This window comes from Schistocerca piceifrons, chromosome 4, assembly GCF_021461385.2.
Source record: "Schistocerca piceifrons isolate TAMUIC-IGC-003096 chromosome 4, iqSchPice1.1, whole genome shotgun sequence".
Classification (NCBI taxonomy): Eukaryota; Metazoa; Arthropoda; class Insecta; order Orthoptera; family Acrididae; genus Schistocerca; species Schistocerca piceifrons.
The window spans coordinates 807,593,266-807,611,512 of NC_060141.1; positions in this window are offsets into that span (position 1 = coordinate 807,593,266).

Below are 18,247 nucleotides of genomic sequence, written 5' to 3' on the forward strand. Positions count from 1 at the left end.
TGCCGAATTAACACAGAAATTGCGTCGCTATGAAATACTTTGTGTTCTATGACATCTCCTTCTAAATTGAGTAATGTTTTTATGGAAACGACTGGATATTCTTTTGGGCCACGAGTTTCTCCTGTCCGATGCACTATTCCTTCTTTACTGCATCCCTCGCTCCCTCACATTGACTAATTAACACAGAAAATGTGTCGCTATGAAATACTATGTGTTCTAAGCATCTCCTTCTAAATTGAGTAACGTTTCTATGGAAACGACTGGATATTCTTTTGGGCCACGAGTTTCTCCTGTCCGATGCACTATTCCTCCTTAAACGCATCCCTCGCTCCCTCACATTGACGAATTAACACAGAAATTGCGTCGCTATGAAATACTATGGGTTCTATGTCAACTCCTTCTAAATTGAGTAACGTTTCTATGGAAACGACTGGATATTCTTTGGGCCACGAGTTTCTCCTGTCCAATGCCCTATTTCTCCTTTAACGCATCCCTCGCTCCCTCACATTAGCGAATTAACACAGAAATTGCGTCGCTATGAAATACTATGTGTTCTATGACATCTCCTTCTAAATTGAGTAACTTTCCTATGGAAACGACTGGATATTCTTTTGGGCCACGAGTTTCTCCTGTCCGATGCACTATTCCTTCTTTACTGCATCCCTCGCTCCCTCACATTGATTAATTAACACAGAAAATTTGTCGCTATGAAATACTATGGGTTCTAAGCATCTCCTTCTAAATTGAGTAACGTTTCTATGGAAACGACTGGATATTCTTTTGGGCCACGAGTTTCTCCTGTCCGATGCACTATTCCTTCTTTACTGCATCCCTAGCTCCCTCATATTGACTAATTAACACAGAAATTGTGTCGCTATGAAATACTATGGGTTCTATGCATCTGCTTCTAAATTGAGTAACGTTTCTATGGAAACGATTGGATATTCTTTTGGGCCTCGAGTTTCTCCTGTCCGATGCACTATTCCTCCTTTAACGCATCCCTCGCTCCCTCACATTGACGAATTAACACGGAAATTGCGTCGCTATGAAATTCTATGGGTTCTATGACATCACCTTCTAAATTGAGTAATGTTTCTATGGAAACGACTGGATATTCTTTTGGGCCACGAGTTTCTCCTGTCCGATGCACTATTCCTTCTTTACTGCATCCCTCGCTCCCTCACATTGACTAATTAACACAGAAAATTTGTCGCTATGAAATACATCGGGTTCTATGCATCTACTTCTAAATTGAGTAACGTTTCTATGGAAACGACTGGATATTCTTTTGGGCCACGAGTTTCTCCTGTCCGATGCACTATTCCTCCTTTAACGCATCCCTCGCTCCCTCACATTGACGGATTAACACTGAAATTGCGTCGCTATGAAATACTATGGGTTCTATGACATCTCCTTCTAAATTGAGTTATGTTTCTATGGAAACGACTGGATATTCTTTTGGGCCACGAGTTTCTCCTGTCCGATGCACTATTCCTTCTTTAACGCATCCCCCGCTCCCTCACATTGATTAATTAACACAGAAATTGCGTCGCCATGAAATACTATGGGTTCTATGACCTCTCCTTCTAAATTGAGTAACGTTTCTATGGAAACGACTGGATATTCTTTTGGGCCACGTGTTTCTCCTGTCCGATGCACTATTCCTTCTTTACTGCATCCCTCGCTCCCTCACATTGACGAATTAACACAGAAATTGTGTCGCTATGAAATACTATGGGTTCAATGCATCTCCTTCTAAATTGAGTAACGTTTCTATGGAAACGACTGGACATTCTTTTGAACCACGAGTTTCTCCTGTCCGAAGCACTATTCCTTCTTTAACGCATCCCTCGCTCCCTCACATTGCCGAATTAACACAGAAATTGCGTCGCTATGAAATACTTTGTGTTCTATGACATCTCCTTCTAAATTGAGTAATGTTTTTATGGAAACGACTGGATATTCTTTTGGGCCACGAGTTTCTCCTGTCCGATGCACTATTCCTTCTTTACTGCATCCCTCGCTCCCTCACATTGACTAATTAACACAGAAAATGTTACGCTATGAAATACTATGGGTTCTAAGCATCTCCTTCTACATTGAGTAACGTTTCTATGGAAACGACTGGATATTCTTTTGGGCCACGAGTTTCTCCTGTCCGATGCACTATTCCTCCTTAAACGCATCCCTCGCTCCCTCACATTGACGAATTAACACGGAAATTGCGTCGCTATGAAATTCTATGGGTTCTATGACATCACCTTCTAAATTGAGTAATGTTTCTATGGAAACGACTGGATATTCTTTTGGGCCACGAGTTTCTCCTGTCCGATGCACTATTCCTCTTTTAACGCATCCCTCGCTCCCTCACATTCACGAATTAACACAGAAATTGTGTCGCTATGAAATACTATGGGTTCAATGCATCTCCTTCGAAATCGAGTAACGTTTTCATGAAAACGACTGGATATTCTTTTGGGCCACGAGTTTCTCCTGTCCGATGCACTATTCCTTCTTTACTGCATCCCTCGCTCCCTCACATTGACTAATTAACACAGAAAATTTGTCGCTATGAGATACATCGGGTTCTATGCATCTACTTCTAAATTGAGTAACGTTTCTATGGAAACGACTGGATATTCTTTTGGGCCACGAGTTTCTCCTCTCCGATGCACTATTCCTCCTTTAACGCATCCCTCGCTCCCTCACATTGACGAATTAACACAGATATTGAGTCGCTATGAAATACTATGGGTTCTATGCATCTCCTTCTAAATTGAGTGACGTTTCTATGGAAACGACTGGATATTCTGTTGGGCCACGAGTTTCTCCTGTCCGATGCACTATTCCTCCTTTAACGCATCCCTCGCTCCCTCACATTGACGAATTAACACAGAAATTGCGTCGCTATGAAATATTATGGGTTCTATGCATCTCCTTCTAATTTGAGTAAGGTTTTTATGGAAACGACTGGATATTCTTTTGGGCCACGAGATTCTCCTGTCCGATGCACTATTCCTTCTTTAATGCATCCATCGCTCCCTCACATTGACTAATTAACACAGAAAATGTGTCGCTATGAAATACTATGGGTTCTAAGCATCTCCTTCTAAATTGAGTAACGTTTCTATGGAAACGACTGGATATTCTTTTGGGCCACGAGTTTCTCCTGTCCGATGCACTATTCCTTCTTTACTGCATCCCTCGCTCCCTCACATTGACTAATTAACACAGAAATTGTGTCGCTATGAAATACTATGGGTTCTATGCATCTCCTTCTAAATTGAGTAACGTTTCTATGGAAACGATAGGATATTCTTTTGGGCCACGAGTTTCTCCTGTCCGATGCACTATTCCTCCTTTAACGCATCCCACTCTCCTTCACATTGACGAATTAGCTCATAAATTGCGTCGCTATGCAATTCTATGGGTTCTATGACATCTCCTTCTAAATTGAGTTACGTTTCTATTGAAACGTCTGGATGTTCTTTTGGGCCACGAGTTTCTCCTGTTCGATGTACTATTCCTTCTTTACTGCATCCCTCGCTCCCTCACATTGACTAATTAACACAGAAATTGTGTCGCGATGAAATACTACGGGTTCTATGCATCTACTTCTAAATTGAGTAACGTTTCTATGGAAACGACTGGATATTTTTTTGGGCCACGAGTTTCTCCTGTCCGATGCACTATTCCTCCTTTAACGCATCCCTCGCTCCCTCACATTGACGAATTAACACAGATACTGCGTCGTTATGAAATACTATGGGTTCTATGCATCTCCTTCTAAATTGAGTGACGTTTCTATGGAAACGACTGGATATTCTTTTGGGCCACGAGTTTCTCCTGTCCGATGCACTATTCCTCCTTTAACGCATCCCTCGCTCCCTCACATTGGCGAATTAACACAGAAATTGCGTCGCTATGAAATATTATGGGTTCTATGCATCTCCTTCTAATTTGTGTAAGGTTTTTATGGAAACGACTGGATATTATTTTGGGCCACGAGTTTCTCCTGTCCGTTGCACTATTCCTCCTTTAACGCATCCCTCGCTCCCTCACAGTGACGAATTAACACAGAAATTGCGTCGGTATGAAATACTATGGGTTCTATGACATCTCCTTCTAAATTGAGTTACGTTTCTATGGAAACGACTGGATATTCTTTTGGGCCACGAGTTTCTCCTGTCCGATGCACTATTCCTTCTTTACTGCATCCCTCGCTCCCTCACATTGACTAATTAACACAGAAATTGTGTCGCTATGAATTACTATGGGTTCAATGCATCTCCCTCTAAATTGAGTAACGTTTCTATAGAAACGACTGGACATTCTATTGGGCCACGAGTTTCTCCTGTCCGATGCACTATTCCTCCTTTAACGCATCCCTCGCTCCCTCACATTGCCGAATTAACACTGAAATTGCGTCGCTATGAAATACTTTGGGTTCTATGACATCTCCTTCTAAATTGAGTAAGGTTTCTATGCAAACGACTGGATATTCTTTTGGGACACGAGTTTCTCCTTTCCGATGCACTATTCTTCCTTTAACGCATCCCTCGCTCCCTCACATTGACGAATTAACACAGAAATTACGTCGCTATAAAATACTATGGGTTCTATGCATCTCCTTCTAAATTGAGTAACGTTTCTATGGAAACGACGGGATATCCTTTTGGGCCACGAGTTTCTCCTGTCCGATGCACTATTCCTTCTTTACTGCATCCCTCGCTCCCTCACATTGACTAATTAGCACAGAAACATTGTCGCTATGGTATACTATGGGTTTCTATGCATCTCCTTCTAAATTGAGTAACGTTTCTACGGAAACGACTGGATATTCTTTTGGGCCACGAGTTTCTCCTGTCCTATGCACTATTCCTTCTTTAACGCATCCCTCGCTCCGTCACATTGACTAATTAATACAGAAATTGTGTCGCTATTAAATACTATGGGTTCTATGCATCTCCTTCTAAATTGAGTAACGTTTCTATGGAAACGACTGGATATTCTTTTGGGCCACGAGTTTCTCCTGTCCGATGCACTATTCCTTCTTTACTGCATCCGTCGCTCCCTCACATTGACTAATTAACACAGAAATTGTGTCGCTATAAAATACTATGGGTTCTATGCATCTCCTTCTAAATTGAGTGACGTTTCTATGGAAACGACTGGATATTCTTTTGGGCCACGAGTTTCTCCTGTCCGATGCACTATTCCTTCTCTTTACTGCATCCCTCGCTCCCTCACATTCACTAATTAACACAGAAATTGCGTCGCTATGAAATACTAGGTGTTCTATGAAACTCGTTCAAAATTGAGTAACGTTTCTATGCAAACGACTGGATATTCTTTTGCGGAACGAGTTACTCCTTTCCGATGCACTAGTCTTCCTTTAACGCATCCCTCGCTCCCTCACATTGACGAATTAACACAGAAATTACGTCGCTATGAAATACTATGGGTTCTATGCATCTCCTTCTAAATTGAGTAATGTTTCTATGGAAACGACTGGATAATCTTTTGGGCCACGAATTTCTCCTGTCCGATGCACTACTCCTTCTTTAACGCATCCCTCGCTCCCCCACATTGACGAATTAACACAGAAATTGCGTCGCTATGAAATACTATGGGTTCTATGCATCTCCTTCTAAAATGAGTAACGTTTCTATTGAAACGACTGGATATTCTTTTGGGCCACGAGTTTCTCCTGTCCGATGCACTATTCCTCCTTTAACGCATCCCTCGCTCCCTCACATTGACGAATTAACACAGATATTGCGTCGCTATGAGATACTATGGGTTCTATGACATCTCCTTCTAAATAGAGTAACGTTTCTATGGAGACGACTGGATAATCTTTTGGGCCACGAGTTTCTCCTGTCCGATGCACTACTCCATCTTTAACGCATCCCTCGTTCCCTCACATTGACGATTTAACACAGAAATTGCGTCGCAATGAAATACTATGGCTTCTATGCATCTCCTTCTAAATTGAGTAATGTATCTATGGAAACGACTGAATATTCTTTTGGGCCACGAGTTTCTTCTGTCCGATGCACTATTCCTTCTTTAACGCATCCCTCGCTCCCTCACATTGACGAATTAACACAGAAATTTCGTCGCTATGAAATACTATGGGTTCTATGCATCTACTTCTAAATTGAGTAACGTTTCTATGGAAACGACTGGATATTCTTTTGGGCCACGAGTTTATCCTGTCCGATGCAATATCCCTTCTTTAACGCATCCCTCGCTCCCTCACATTGACGAATTAAAACAGAAATTGCATCGCTATGAAATACTATGGGTTCTATGCATCTCCATCTAAATTGAGTAACGTTTCTATGGAAATGACTGGATATTCATTTGGGCCACGAGTTTCTCCTGTCCGATGCACTATTCCTCCTTTAACGCATCCCTCGCTCCCTCACATTGACGAATTAACACAGAAATTGCGTCGCTATGGGATACTATGTCTTCTATGACATCTCCTTCTAAATTGAGTAACGTTTCTATGGAAACGACTGGATATTCCTTTGGGCCACGAGTTTCTCCTGTCCGATGCACTATTCCATCTTTAACGCATCTCTCGCTCCCTCACATTGACGAATTAACACAGAAATTGCGTCGCTATGAAATACTATGAGTCCTATGCATCTCCTTCTAAATTGAGTAACGTTTCTATGGAAACGACTCGATATTCTTTTGGGCCACGAGTTTCTCCTGTCCGATGCACTATTCCTCCTTTAACGATCCCTCGCTCTCTCACATTGACGAGTTAACACAGAAATTGCGTCGCTATGAAATACTATGGGTTGTATGACATCTCCTTCTAAATTGGGTAACGTTTCTATGGAAACGTCTGGATATTCTTTTGGGCCACGAGTTTCTCTTGTCCGATGCACTATTCCATCTTTACTGCATCCCTCGCTCCCTCACATTGACTAATTAACACAGAAATTGTGTCGCTATGAAATACTATGGCTTCTATGCATCTCCTTCTAAACTGAGCAACGTTTCTATGGAAACGACAGGATATTCTTTTGGGCCACGAATTTCTGCTGTCCGATGCACTATTCCTTCTTTACTGCATCCCTCGCTCCCTCACATTGACTAATTAACACAGAAATTGTGTCGCTATGAAATACTATGCGTTCTATGCATCTCCTTCTAAATTGAGCAACGTTTCTATGGAAACGATTGGATATTCTTTTGGGCCACGAGTTTCTCCTGTCCGATGCACTATTCCTCCTTTAACGCATCCCACTCTCACTCACATTGACGAATTAACACAGAAATTGCGTCGCTATGAAATTCTATGGGTTCTATGACATCTCCTTCTAAATTGAGTTACGTTTCTATTGAAACGACTGGATACTCTTTTGGGCCACGAGTTTCTCCTGTCCGATGTACTATTCCTTCTTTACTGCATCCCTCGCTCCCTCACATTGACTAATTAACACAGAAATTGTGTCGCTATGAAATACTACCGGTTCTATGCATCTACTTCTAAATTGAGTAACGTTTCTATGGGAACGATTGGATATTCTTTTGCGCCACGAGTTTCTCCTCTCCGATGCACAATTCCTCCTTTAACGCATCCCTCGCTCCCTCACATTGACGAATTAACACAGAAATTGCGTCGCTATGAAATATAATGGGTTCTATGCATCTCCTTCTAATTTGAGTAAGGTTTTTATGGAAACGACTGGATATTCTTTTGGGCCACGAGTTTCTCCTGTCCGTTGCATTATTCCTCCTTTAACGCATTCCTCGCTCCCTCACATTGACGAATTAACACAGAAATTGCGTCGATATGAAATACTATGGGTTCTATGGCATCTCCTTCTAAATTGAGTTACGTTTCAATGGAAACGACTGGATATTCTTTTGGGCCACGAGATTCTCCTGTCCGATGCACTATTCCTTCTTTAATGCATCCATCGCTCCTTCACATTGACGAATGAACACAGAAATAGTGTCGCTATGAAATACTATGGGTTCTATGCGTCTCCTTCTAAATTGCGTAACGTTTCTATGGAAACAACTGGATATTCTTTTGGGCCACGAGTTTCTCCTGTACGATGCACTATTCCTCCTTTAACGCATCCCCCACTCCCTCACATTGACGAATTAACACAGATATTTCGTCGCTATGAAATACTATGGGTTCTATGCATCTCCTTTTAAATTGAGTAACGTTTCTATGGAAATGACTGGATATTCTTTTGGGCCACGAGTTTCTCCTGTCCGATGCACTATTCCTCCTTTAACGCATCCCTCGCTCCCTCACATTGACGGATTAACACTGAAATTGCGTCGCTATGAAATACTATGGGTTCTATGACATCTCCTTCTAAATTGAGTTATGTTTCTATGGAAACGACTGGATATTCTTTTGGGCCACGAGTTTCTCCTGTCCGATGCACTATTCCTCCTTTAACGCATCCCTCGCTCCCTCACATTGATTAATTAACACAGAAATTGCGTCGCCATGAAATACTATGGGTTCTATGACTTCTCCTTCTAAATTGAGTAACGTTTCTATGGAAACGACTGGATATTCTTTTGGGCCACGTGTTTCTCCTGTCCGATGCACTATTCCTTCTTTACTGCATCCCTCGCTCCCTCACATTGACGAATTAACACAGAAATTGTGTCGCTATGAAATACTATGGGTTCAATGCATCTCCTTCTAAATTGAGTAACGTTTCTATGGAAACGACTGGACATTCTTTTGAACCACGAGTTTCTCCTGTCCGAAGCACTATTCCTTCTTTAACGCATCCCTCGCTCCCTCACATTGCCGAATTAACACAGAAATTGCGTCGCTATGAAATACTTTGTGTTCTATGACATATCCTTCTAAATTGAGTAATGTTTTTATGGAAACGACTGGATATTCATTTGGGAAACGAGTTTCTCCTGTCCGATGCACTATTCCTTCTTTACTGCATCGCTCGCTCCCTCACATTGACTAATTAACACAGAAAATGTGTCGCTATGAAATACTATGGGTTCTAAGCATCTCCTTCTAAATTGAGTAACGTTTCTATGGAAACGACTGGATATTCTTTTGGGCCACGAGTTTCTCCTGTCCGATGCACTATTCCTCCTTAAACGCATCCCTCGCTCCCTCACATTGACGAATTTACACAGAAATTGCGTCGCTATGAAATACTATGGGTTCTATGTCAACTCCTTCTAAATTGAGTAACGTTTCTATGGAAACGACTGGATATTCTTTGGGCCACGAGTTTCTCCTGTCCAATGCCCTATTTCTCCTTTAACGCATCCCTCGCTCCCTCACATTAGCGAATTAACACAGAAATTGCGTCGCTATGAAATACTATGTGTTCTATGACATCTCCTTCTAAATTGAGTAACGTTCCTATGGAAACGACTGGATATTCTTTTGGGCCACGAGTTTCTCCTGTCCGATGCACTATTCCTTCTTTACTGCATCCCTCGCTCCCTCACATTGATTAATTAACACAGAAAATTTGTCGCTATGAAATACTATGGGTTCTAAGCATCTCCTTCTAAATTGAGTAACGTTTCTATGGAAACGACAGGATATTCTTTTGGGCCACGAGTTTGTCCTGTCCGATGCACTATTCCTTCTTTACTGCATCCCTAGCTCCCTCATATTGACTAATTAACACAGAAATTGTGTCGCTATGAAATACCATGGGTTCTATGCATCTCCTTCTAAATTGAGTAACGTTTCTATGGAAACGATTGGATATTCTTTTGTGCCTCGAGTTTCTCCTGTCCGATGCACTATTCCTCCTTTAACGCATCCCTCGCTCCCTCACATTGACGAATTAACACGGAAATTGCGTCGCTATGAAATTCTATGGGTTCTATGACATCACCTTCTAAATTGAGTAATGTTTCTATGGAAACGACTGGATATTCTTTTGGGCCACGAGTTTCTCCTGTCCGATGCACTATTCCTCTTTTAACGCATTCCTCGCTCCCTCACATTGACTAATTAACACAGAAAATTTGTCGCTATGAAATACTACGGGTTCTATGCATCTACTTCTAAATTGAGTAACGTTTCTATGGAAACGACTGGATATTCTTTTGGGCCACAAGTTTCTCCTCTCCGATGCACTATTCCTCCTTTAACGCATCCCTCGCTCCCTCACATTGACGAATTAACACAGATATTGAGTCGCTATGAAATACTATGGGTTCTATGCATCTCCTTCTAAATTGAGTGACGTTTCTATGGAAACGACTGGATATTCTGTTGGGCCACGAGTTTCTCCTGTCCGATGCACTATTCCTCCTTTAACGCATCCCTCGCTCCCTCACATTGACGAATTAACACAGAAATTGCGTCGCTATGAAATATTATGGGTTCTATGCATCTCCTTCTAATTTGAGTAAGGTTTTTATGGAAACGACTGGATATTCTTTTGGGCCACGAGTTTCTCCTGTCCGTTGCTCTATTCCTCCTTTAACGCATCCCTCGCTCCCTCACATTGACGAATTAACACTGAAATTTCGTCGATATGAAATACTATGGGTTCTATGACATCTCCTTCTAAATTGAGTTACGTTTCAATGGAAACGACTGGATATTCTTTTGGGCCACGAGATTCTCCTGTCCGATGCACTATTCCTTCTTTAATGCATCCATCGCTCCCTCACATTGACGAATTAACACAGAAATTGTGTCGCTATGAAATACTATGGGTTCTATGCATCTCCTTCTAAATTGAGTAACGTTTCTATGGAAACAACTGGTTATTCTTTTGGGCCACGAGTTTCTCCTGTCCGATGCACTATTCCTCCTTTAACGCATCCCACGCTCCCACACATTGACGAATTAACAAAGATATTGCGTCGCTATGAAATACTATGGGTTCTATGCATCTCCTTCTAAATTGAGTAACGTTTCTATGGAAACGACTGGTTATTCTTTTGGGCCACGAGTTTCTCCTGTCCGATGCTTTATTCCTCCTTTAACGCATCCCTCGCTCCCTCACATTGACTAATTAACACAGAAATTGTGTCGCTATGAAATACTATGGGTTCTATGCATCTCCTTCTAAATTGAGTAACGTTTCTATGGGAACGATTGGATATTCTTTTGGGCCACGAGTTTCTCCTGTCCGATGCACTATTCCTCCTTTAACGCATCCCACTCTCCTTCACATTGACGAATTAGCACAGAAATTACATCGCTATGCAATTCTATGGGTTCTATGACATCTCCTTCTAAATTGAGTAACGTTTCTATTGAAACGTCTGGATGTTCTTTTGGGCCACGAGTTTCTCCTGTCCGATGTACTATTCCTTCTTTACTGCATCCCTCGCTCCCTCACATTGACTAATTAACACAGAAATTGTGTCGCTATGAAATACTACGGGTTCTATGCATCTACTTCTAAATTGAGTAACGTTTCTATGGAAACGACTGGATATTCTTTTGGGCCACGAGTTTCTCCTGTCCGATGCACTATTCCTCCTTTAACGCATCCCTCGCTCCCTCACATTGACGAATTAACACAGAAATTGCGTCGCTATGAAATATTATGGGTTCTATGCATCTCCTTCTAATTTGAGTAAGGTTTTTATGGAAACGACTGGATATTATTTTGGGCCACGAGTTTCTCCTGTCCGCTGCACTATTCCTCCTTTAACGCATCCCTCGCTCCCTCACAGTGACGAATTAACACAGAAATTGCGTCGGTATGAAATACTATGGGTTCTATGACATCTCCTTCTAAATTGAGTTACGTCTCTATGGAAACGACTGGATATTCTTTTGGGCCACGAGTTTCTCCTGTCCGATGCACTATTCCTTCTTTACTGCATCCCTCGCTCCCTCACATTGACTAATTAACACAGAAATTGTGTCGCTATGAATTACTATGGGTTCAATGCATCTCCTGCTAAATTGAGTAACGTTTCTATAGAAACGACGGGACATTCTATTGGGCCACGAGTTTCTCCTGTCCGATGCACTATTCCTCCTTTAACGCATCCCTCGCTCCCTCACATTGCCGAATTAACACAGAAATTGCGTCGCTATGAAATACTTTGGGTTCTATGACATCTCCTTCTAAATTGAGTATCGTTTCTATGCAAACGACTGGATATTCTTTTGGGAAACGAGTTTCTCCTTTCCGATGCACTATTCTTCCTTTAACGCATCCCTCGCTCCCTCACATTGACGAATTAACACAGAAATTACGTCGCTATGAAATACTATGGGTTCTAAGCATCTCCTTCTAAATTGAGTAACGTTTCTATGGAAACGACGGGATATCCTTTTGGCCCACGAGTTTCTCCTGTCCGAAGCACTATTAACTCTTTAATGCATCCTTCGCTCCCTCACATTGACTAATTAACAAAGAAATTGTGTCGCAATGATATACTATGGGTTCTATGCATCTCCTTCTAAATTGAGTAACGTTTCTATGGAAACGACTGGATATTCTTTTGGGCCACGAGTTTCTCCTGTCCGATGCACTATTCCTTCTTTACTGCATCCCTCGCTCCCTCACATTGACTAACTAAGACAGAAATTGTGTCGCTATGAAATACTATGGGTTCTATGCATCTCCTTCTAAATTGAGTAACGTTTCTATGGAAACGACTATATATTCTTTTGGGCCACGAGTTTCTCCTGTCCGATGCACTATTCCTTCTTTACTGCATCCCTCGCTCCCTCACATTGACTAATTAGCACAGAAATAGTGTCGCTGTGGAATACTATGGGTTTCTATGCATCTCCTTCTAAATTGAGTAACGTTTCTACGGAAATGACTGGATATTCTTTTGGGCCACGAGTTTCTCCTGTCCTATGCACTATTCCTTCTTTAACGCATCCCTCGCTCCGTCACATTGACTAATTAACACAGAAATTGTGTCGCTATTAAATACTATGGGTTCTATGCATCTCCTTCTAAATTGAGTAACGTTTCTATGGAAACGACTGGATATTCTTTTGGGCCACGAGTTTCTCCTGTCCGATGCACTATTCCTTCTTTACTGCATCCGTCGCTCCCTCACATTGACTAATTAACACAGAAATTGTGTCGCTATAAAATACTATGGGTTCTATTCATCTCCTTCTAAATTGAGTAACGTTTCTATGGAAACGACTGGATATTCTTTTGGGCCACGAGTTTCTCCTGTCCGATGCACTATTCCTTCTTTACTGCATCCCTCGCTCCCTCACATTGACTAATTAACACAGAAATTGTGTCGCTATGAAATACTAGGTGTTCTATGAAACTCGTTCAAAATTGAGTAACGTTTCTATGCAAACGACTGGATATTCTTTTGGGGAACGAGTTACTCCTTTCCGATGCACTAGTCTTCCTTTAACGCATCCCTCGCTCCCTCACATTGACGAATTAGCACAGAAATTACGTCGCTATGAAATACTATGGGTTCTATGCATCTCCTTCTAAATTGAGTAATGTTTCTATGGAAACGACTGGATATTCTTTTGGGCCACGAATTTCTCCTGTCCGATGCACTATTCCTTCTTTAACGCATCCCCTGCTCCCCCACATTCACGAATTAACACAGAAATTGCGTCGCTATGAAATACTATGGGTTCTATGCATCTCCTTCTAAATTGAGTAACGTTTCTATGGAAACGACTGGATATTCTTTTGGGCCACGAATTTCTCCTGTCCGATGCACTTCTCCTTCTTTACTGCATTCCTCGCTCCCTCACATTGACTTATTAACACAGAGATTGTGTCGCTATGAAATACTATGCGTTCTTTGCATCTCCTTCTAAATTGAGTAACGTTTCTATGGAAACGACTGGATATTCTTTTGGGCCACGAGTTTCTCCTGTACGATGCACTATTCCTCCTTTAACGCATCCCCCACTCCCTCACATTGACGAATTAACACAGATATTTCGTCGCTATGAAATACTATGGGTTCTATGCATCTCCTTTTAAATTGAGTAACGTTTCTATGGAAATGACTGGATATTCTTTTGGGCCACGAGTTTCTCCTGTCCGATGCACTATTCCTCCTTTAACGCATCCCTCGCTCCCTCACATTGACGGATTAACACTGAAATTGCGTCGCTATGAAATACTATGGGTTCTATGACATCTCCTTCTAAATTGAGTTATGTTTCTATGGAAACGACTGGATATTCTTTTGGGCCACGAGTTTCTCCTGTCCGATGCACTATTCCTCCTTTAACGCATCCCTCGCTCCCTCACATTGATTAATTAACACAGAAATTGCGTCGCCATGAAATACTATGGGTTCTATGACTTCTCCTTCTAAATTGAGTAACGTTTCTATGGAAACGACTGGATATTCTTTTGGGCCACGTGTTTCTCCTGTCCGATGCACTATTCCTTCTTTACTGCATCCCTCGCTCCCTCACATTGACGAATTAACACAGAAATTGTGTCGCTATGAAATACTATGGGTTCAATGCATCTCCTTCTAAATTGAGTACCGTTTCTATGGAAACGACTGGACATTCTTTTGAACCACGAGTTTCTCCTGTCCGAAGCACTATTCCTTCTTTAACGCATCCCTCGCTCCCTCACATTGCCGAATTAACACAGAAATTGCGTCGCTATGAAATACTTTGTGTTCTATGACATCTCCTTCTAAATTGAGTAATGTTTTTATGGAAGCGACTGGATATTCTTTTGGGCCACGAGTTTCTCCTGTCCGATGCACTATTCCTTCTTTACTGCATCCCTCGCTCCCTCACATTGACTAATTAACACAGAAAATGTGTCGCTATGAAATACTATGGGTTCTAAGCATCTCCTTCTAAATTGAGTAACGTTTCTATGGAAACGACTGGATATTCTTTTGGGCCACGAGTTTCTCCTGTCCGATGCACTATTCCTCCTTAAACGCATCCCTCGCTCCCTCACATTGACGAATTAACACAGAAATTGCGTCGCTATGAAATACTATGGGTTCTATGTCAACTCCTTCTAAATTGAGTAACGTTTCTATGGAAACGACTGGATATTCTTTGGGCCACGAGTTTCTCCTGTCCAATGCCCTATTTCTCCTTTAACGCATCCCTCGCTCCCTCACATTAGCGAATTAACACAGAAATTGCGTCGCTATGAAATACTATGTGTTCTATGACATCTCCTTCTAAATTGAGTAACGTTCCAATGGAAACGACTGGATATTCTTTTGGGCCACGAGTTTCTCCTGTCCGATGCACTATTCCTTCTTTACTGCATCCCTCGCTCCCTCACATTGATTAATTAACACAGAAAATTTGTCGCTATGAAATACTATGGGTTCTAAGCATCTCCTTCTAAATTGAGTAACGTTTCTATGGAAACGACAGGATATTCTTTTGGGCCACGAGTTTGTCCTGTCCGATGCACTATTCCTTCTTTACTGCATCCCTAGCTCCCTCATATTGACTAATTAACACAGAAATTGTGTCGCTATGAAATACCATGGGTTCTATGCATCTCCTTCTAAATTGAGTAACGTTTCTATGGAAACGATTGGATATTCTTTTGTGCCTCGAGTTTCTCCTGTCCGATGCACTATTCCTCCTTTAACGCATCCCTCGCTCCCTCACATTGACGAATTAACACGGAAATTGCGTCGCTATGAAATTCTATGGGTTCTATGACATCACCTTCTAAATTGAGTAATGTTTCTATGGAAACGACTGGATATTCTTTTGGGCCACGAGTTTCTCCTGTCCGATGAACTATTCCTCTTTTAACGCATTCCTCGCTCCCTCACATTGACTAATTAACACAGAAAATTTGTCGCTATGAAATACTACGGGTTCTATGCATCTACTTATAAATTGAGTAACGTTTCTATGGAAACGACTGGATATTCTTTTGGGCCACAAGTTTCTCCTCTCCGATGCACTATTCCTCCTTTAACGCATCCCTCGCTCCCTCACATTGACGAATTAACACAGATATTGAGTCGCTATGAAATACTATGGGTTCTATGCATCTCCTTCTAAATTGAGTGACGTTTCTATGGAAACGACTGGATATTCTGTTGGGCCACGAGTTTCTCCTGTCCGATGCACTATTCCTCCTTTAACGCATCCCTCGCTCCCTCACATTGACGAATTAACACAGAAATTGCGTCGCTATGAAATATTATGGGTTCTATGCATCTCCTTCTAATTTGAGTAAGGTTTTTATGGAAACGACTGGATATTCTTTTGGGCCACGAGTTTCTCCTGTCCGTTGCTCTATTCCTCCTTTAACGCATCCCTCGCTCCCTCACATTGACGAATTAACACTGAAATTTCGTCGATATGAAATACTATGGGTTCTATGACATCTCCTTCTAAATTGAGTTACGTTTCAATGGAAACGACTGGATATTCTTTTGGGCCACGAGACTCTCCTGTCCGATGCACTATTCCTTCTTTAATGCATCCATCGCTCCCTCACATTGACGAATTAACACAGAAATTGTGTCGCTATGAAATACTATGGGTTCTATGCATCTCCTTCTAAATTGAGTAACGTTTCTATGGAAACAACTGGTTATTCTTTTGGGCCACGAGTTTCTCCTGTCCGATGCACTATTCCTCCTTTAACGCATCCCACGCTCCCACACATTGACGAATTAACAAAGATATTGCGTCGCTATGAAATACTATGGGTTCTATGCATCTCCTTCTAAATTGAGTAACGTTTCTATGGAAACGACTGGATATTCTTTTGGGCCACGAGTTTCTCCTGTCCGATGCTTTATTCCTCCTTTAACGCATCCCTCGCTCCCTCACATTGACTAATTAACACAGAAATTGTGTCGCTATGAAATACTATGGGTTCTATGCATCTCCTTCTAAATTGAGTAACGTTTCTATGGGAACGATTGGATATTCTTTTGGGCCACGAGTTTCTCCTGTCCGATGCACTATTCCTCCTTTAACGCATCCCACTCTCCTTCACATTGACGAATTAGCACAGAAATTACATCGCTATGCAATTCTATGGGTTCTATGACATCTCCTTCTAAATTGAGTAACGTTTCTATTGAAACGTTTGGATGTTCTTTTGGGCCACGAGTTTCTCCTGTCCGATGTACTATTCCTTCTTTACTGCATCCCTCGCTCCCTCACATTGACTAATTAACACAGTAATTGTGTCGCTATGAAATACTACGGGTTCTATGCATCTACTTCTAAATTGAGTAACGTTTCTATGGAAACGACTGGATATTCTTTTGGGCCACGAGTTTCTCCTGTCCGATGCACTATTCCTCCTTTGACGCATCCCTCGCTCCCTCACATTGACGAATTAACACAGATATTGCGTCGCTATGAAATACTATGGGTTCTATGCATCTCCTTCTAAATTGAGTGACGTTTCTATGGAAACGACTGGATATTCTTTTGGGCCACGAGTTTCTCCTGTCCGATGCACTATTCCTCCTTTAACGCATCCCTCGCTCCCTCACATTGACGAATTAACACAGAAATTGCGTCGCTATGAAATATTATGGGTTCTATGCATCTCCTTCTAATTTGAGTAAGGTTTTTATGGAAACGACTGGATATTATTTTGGGCCACGAGTTTCTCCTGTCCGCTGCACTATTCCTCCTTTAACGCATCCCTCGCTCCCTCACAGTGACGAATTAACACAGAAATTGCGTCGGTATGAAATACTATGGGTTCTATGACATCTCCTTCTAAATTGAGTTACGTCTCTATGGAAACGACTGGATATTCTTTTGGGCCACGAGTTTCTCCTGTCCGATGCACTATTCCTTCTTTACTGCATCCCTCGCTCCCTCACATTGACTAATTAACACAGAAATTGTGTCGCTATGAATTACTATGGGTTCAATGCATCTCCTGCTAAATTGAGTAACGTTTCTATAGAAACGACGGGACATTCTATTGGGCCACGAGTTTCTCCTGTCCGATGCACTATTCCTCCTTTAACGCATCCCTCGCTCCCTCACATTGCCGAATTAACACAGAAATTGCGTCGCTATGAAATACTTTGGTTTCTATGACATCTCCTTCTAAATTGAGTAACGTTTCAATGCAAACGACTGGATATTCTTTTGGGAAACGAGTTTCTCCTTTCCGATGCACTATTCTTCCTTTAACGCATCCCTCGCTCCCTCACATTGACGAATTAACACAGAAATTACGTCGCTATGAAATACTATGGGTTCTATGCATCTCCTTCTAAATTGAGTAACGTTTCTATGGAAACGACGGGATATCCTTTTGGCCCACGAGTTTCTCCTGTCCGA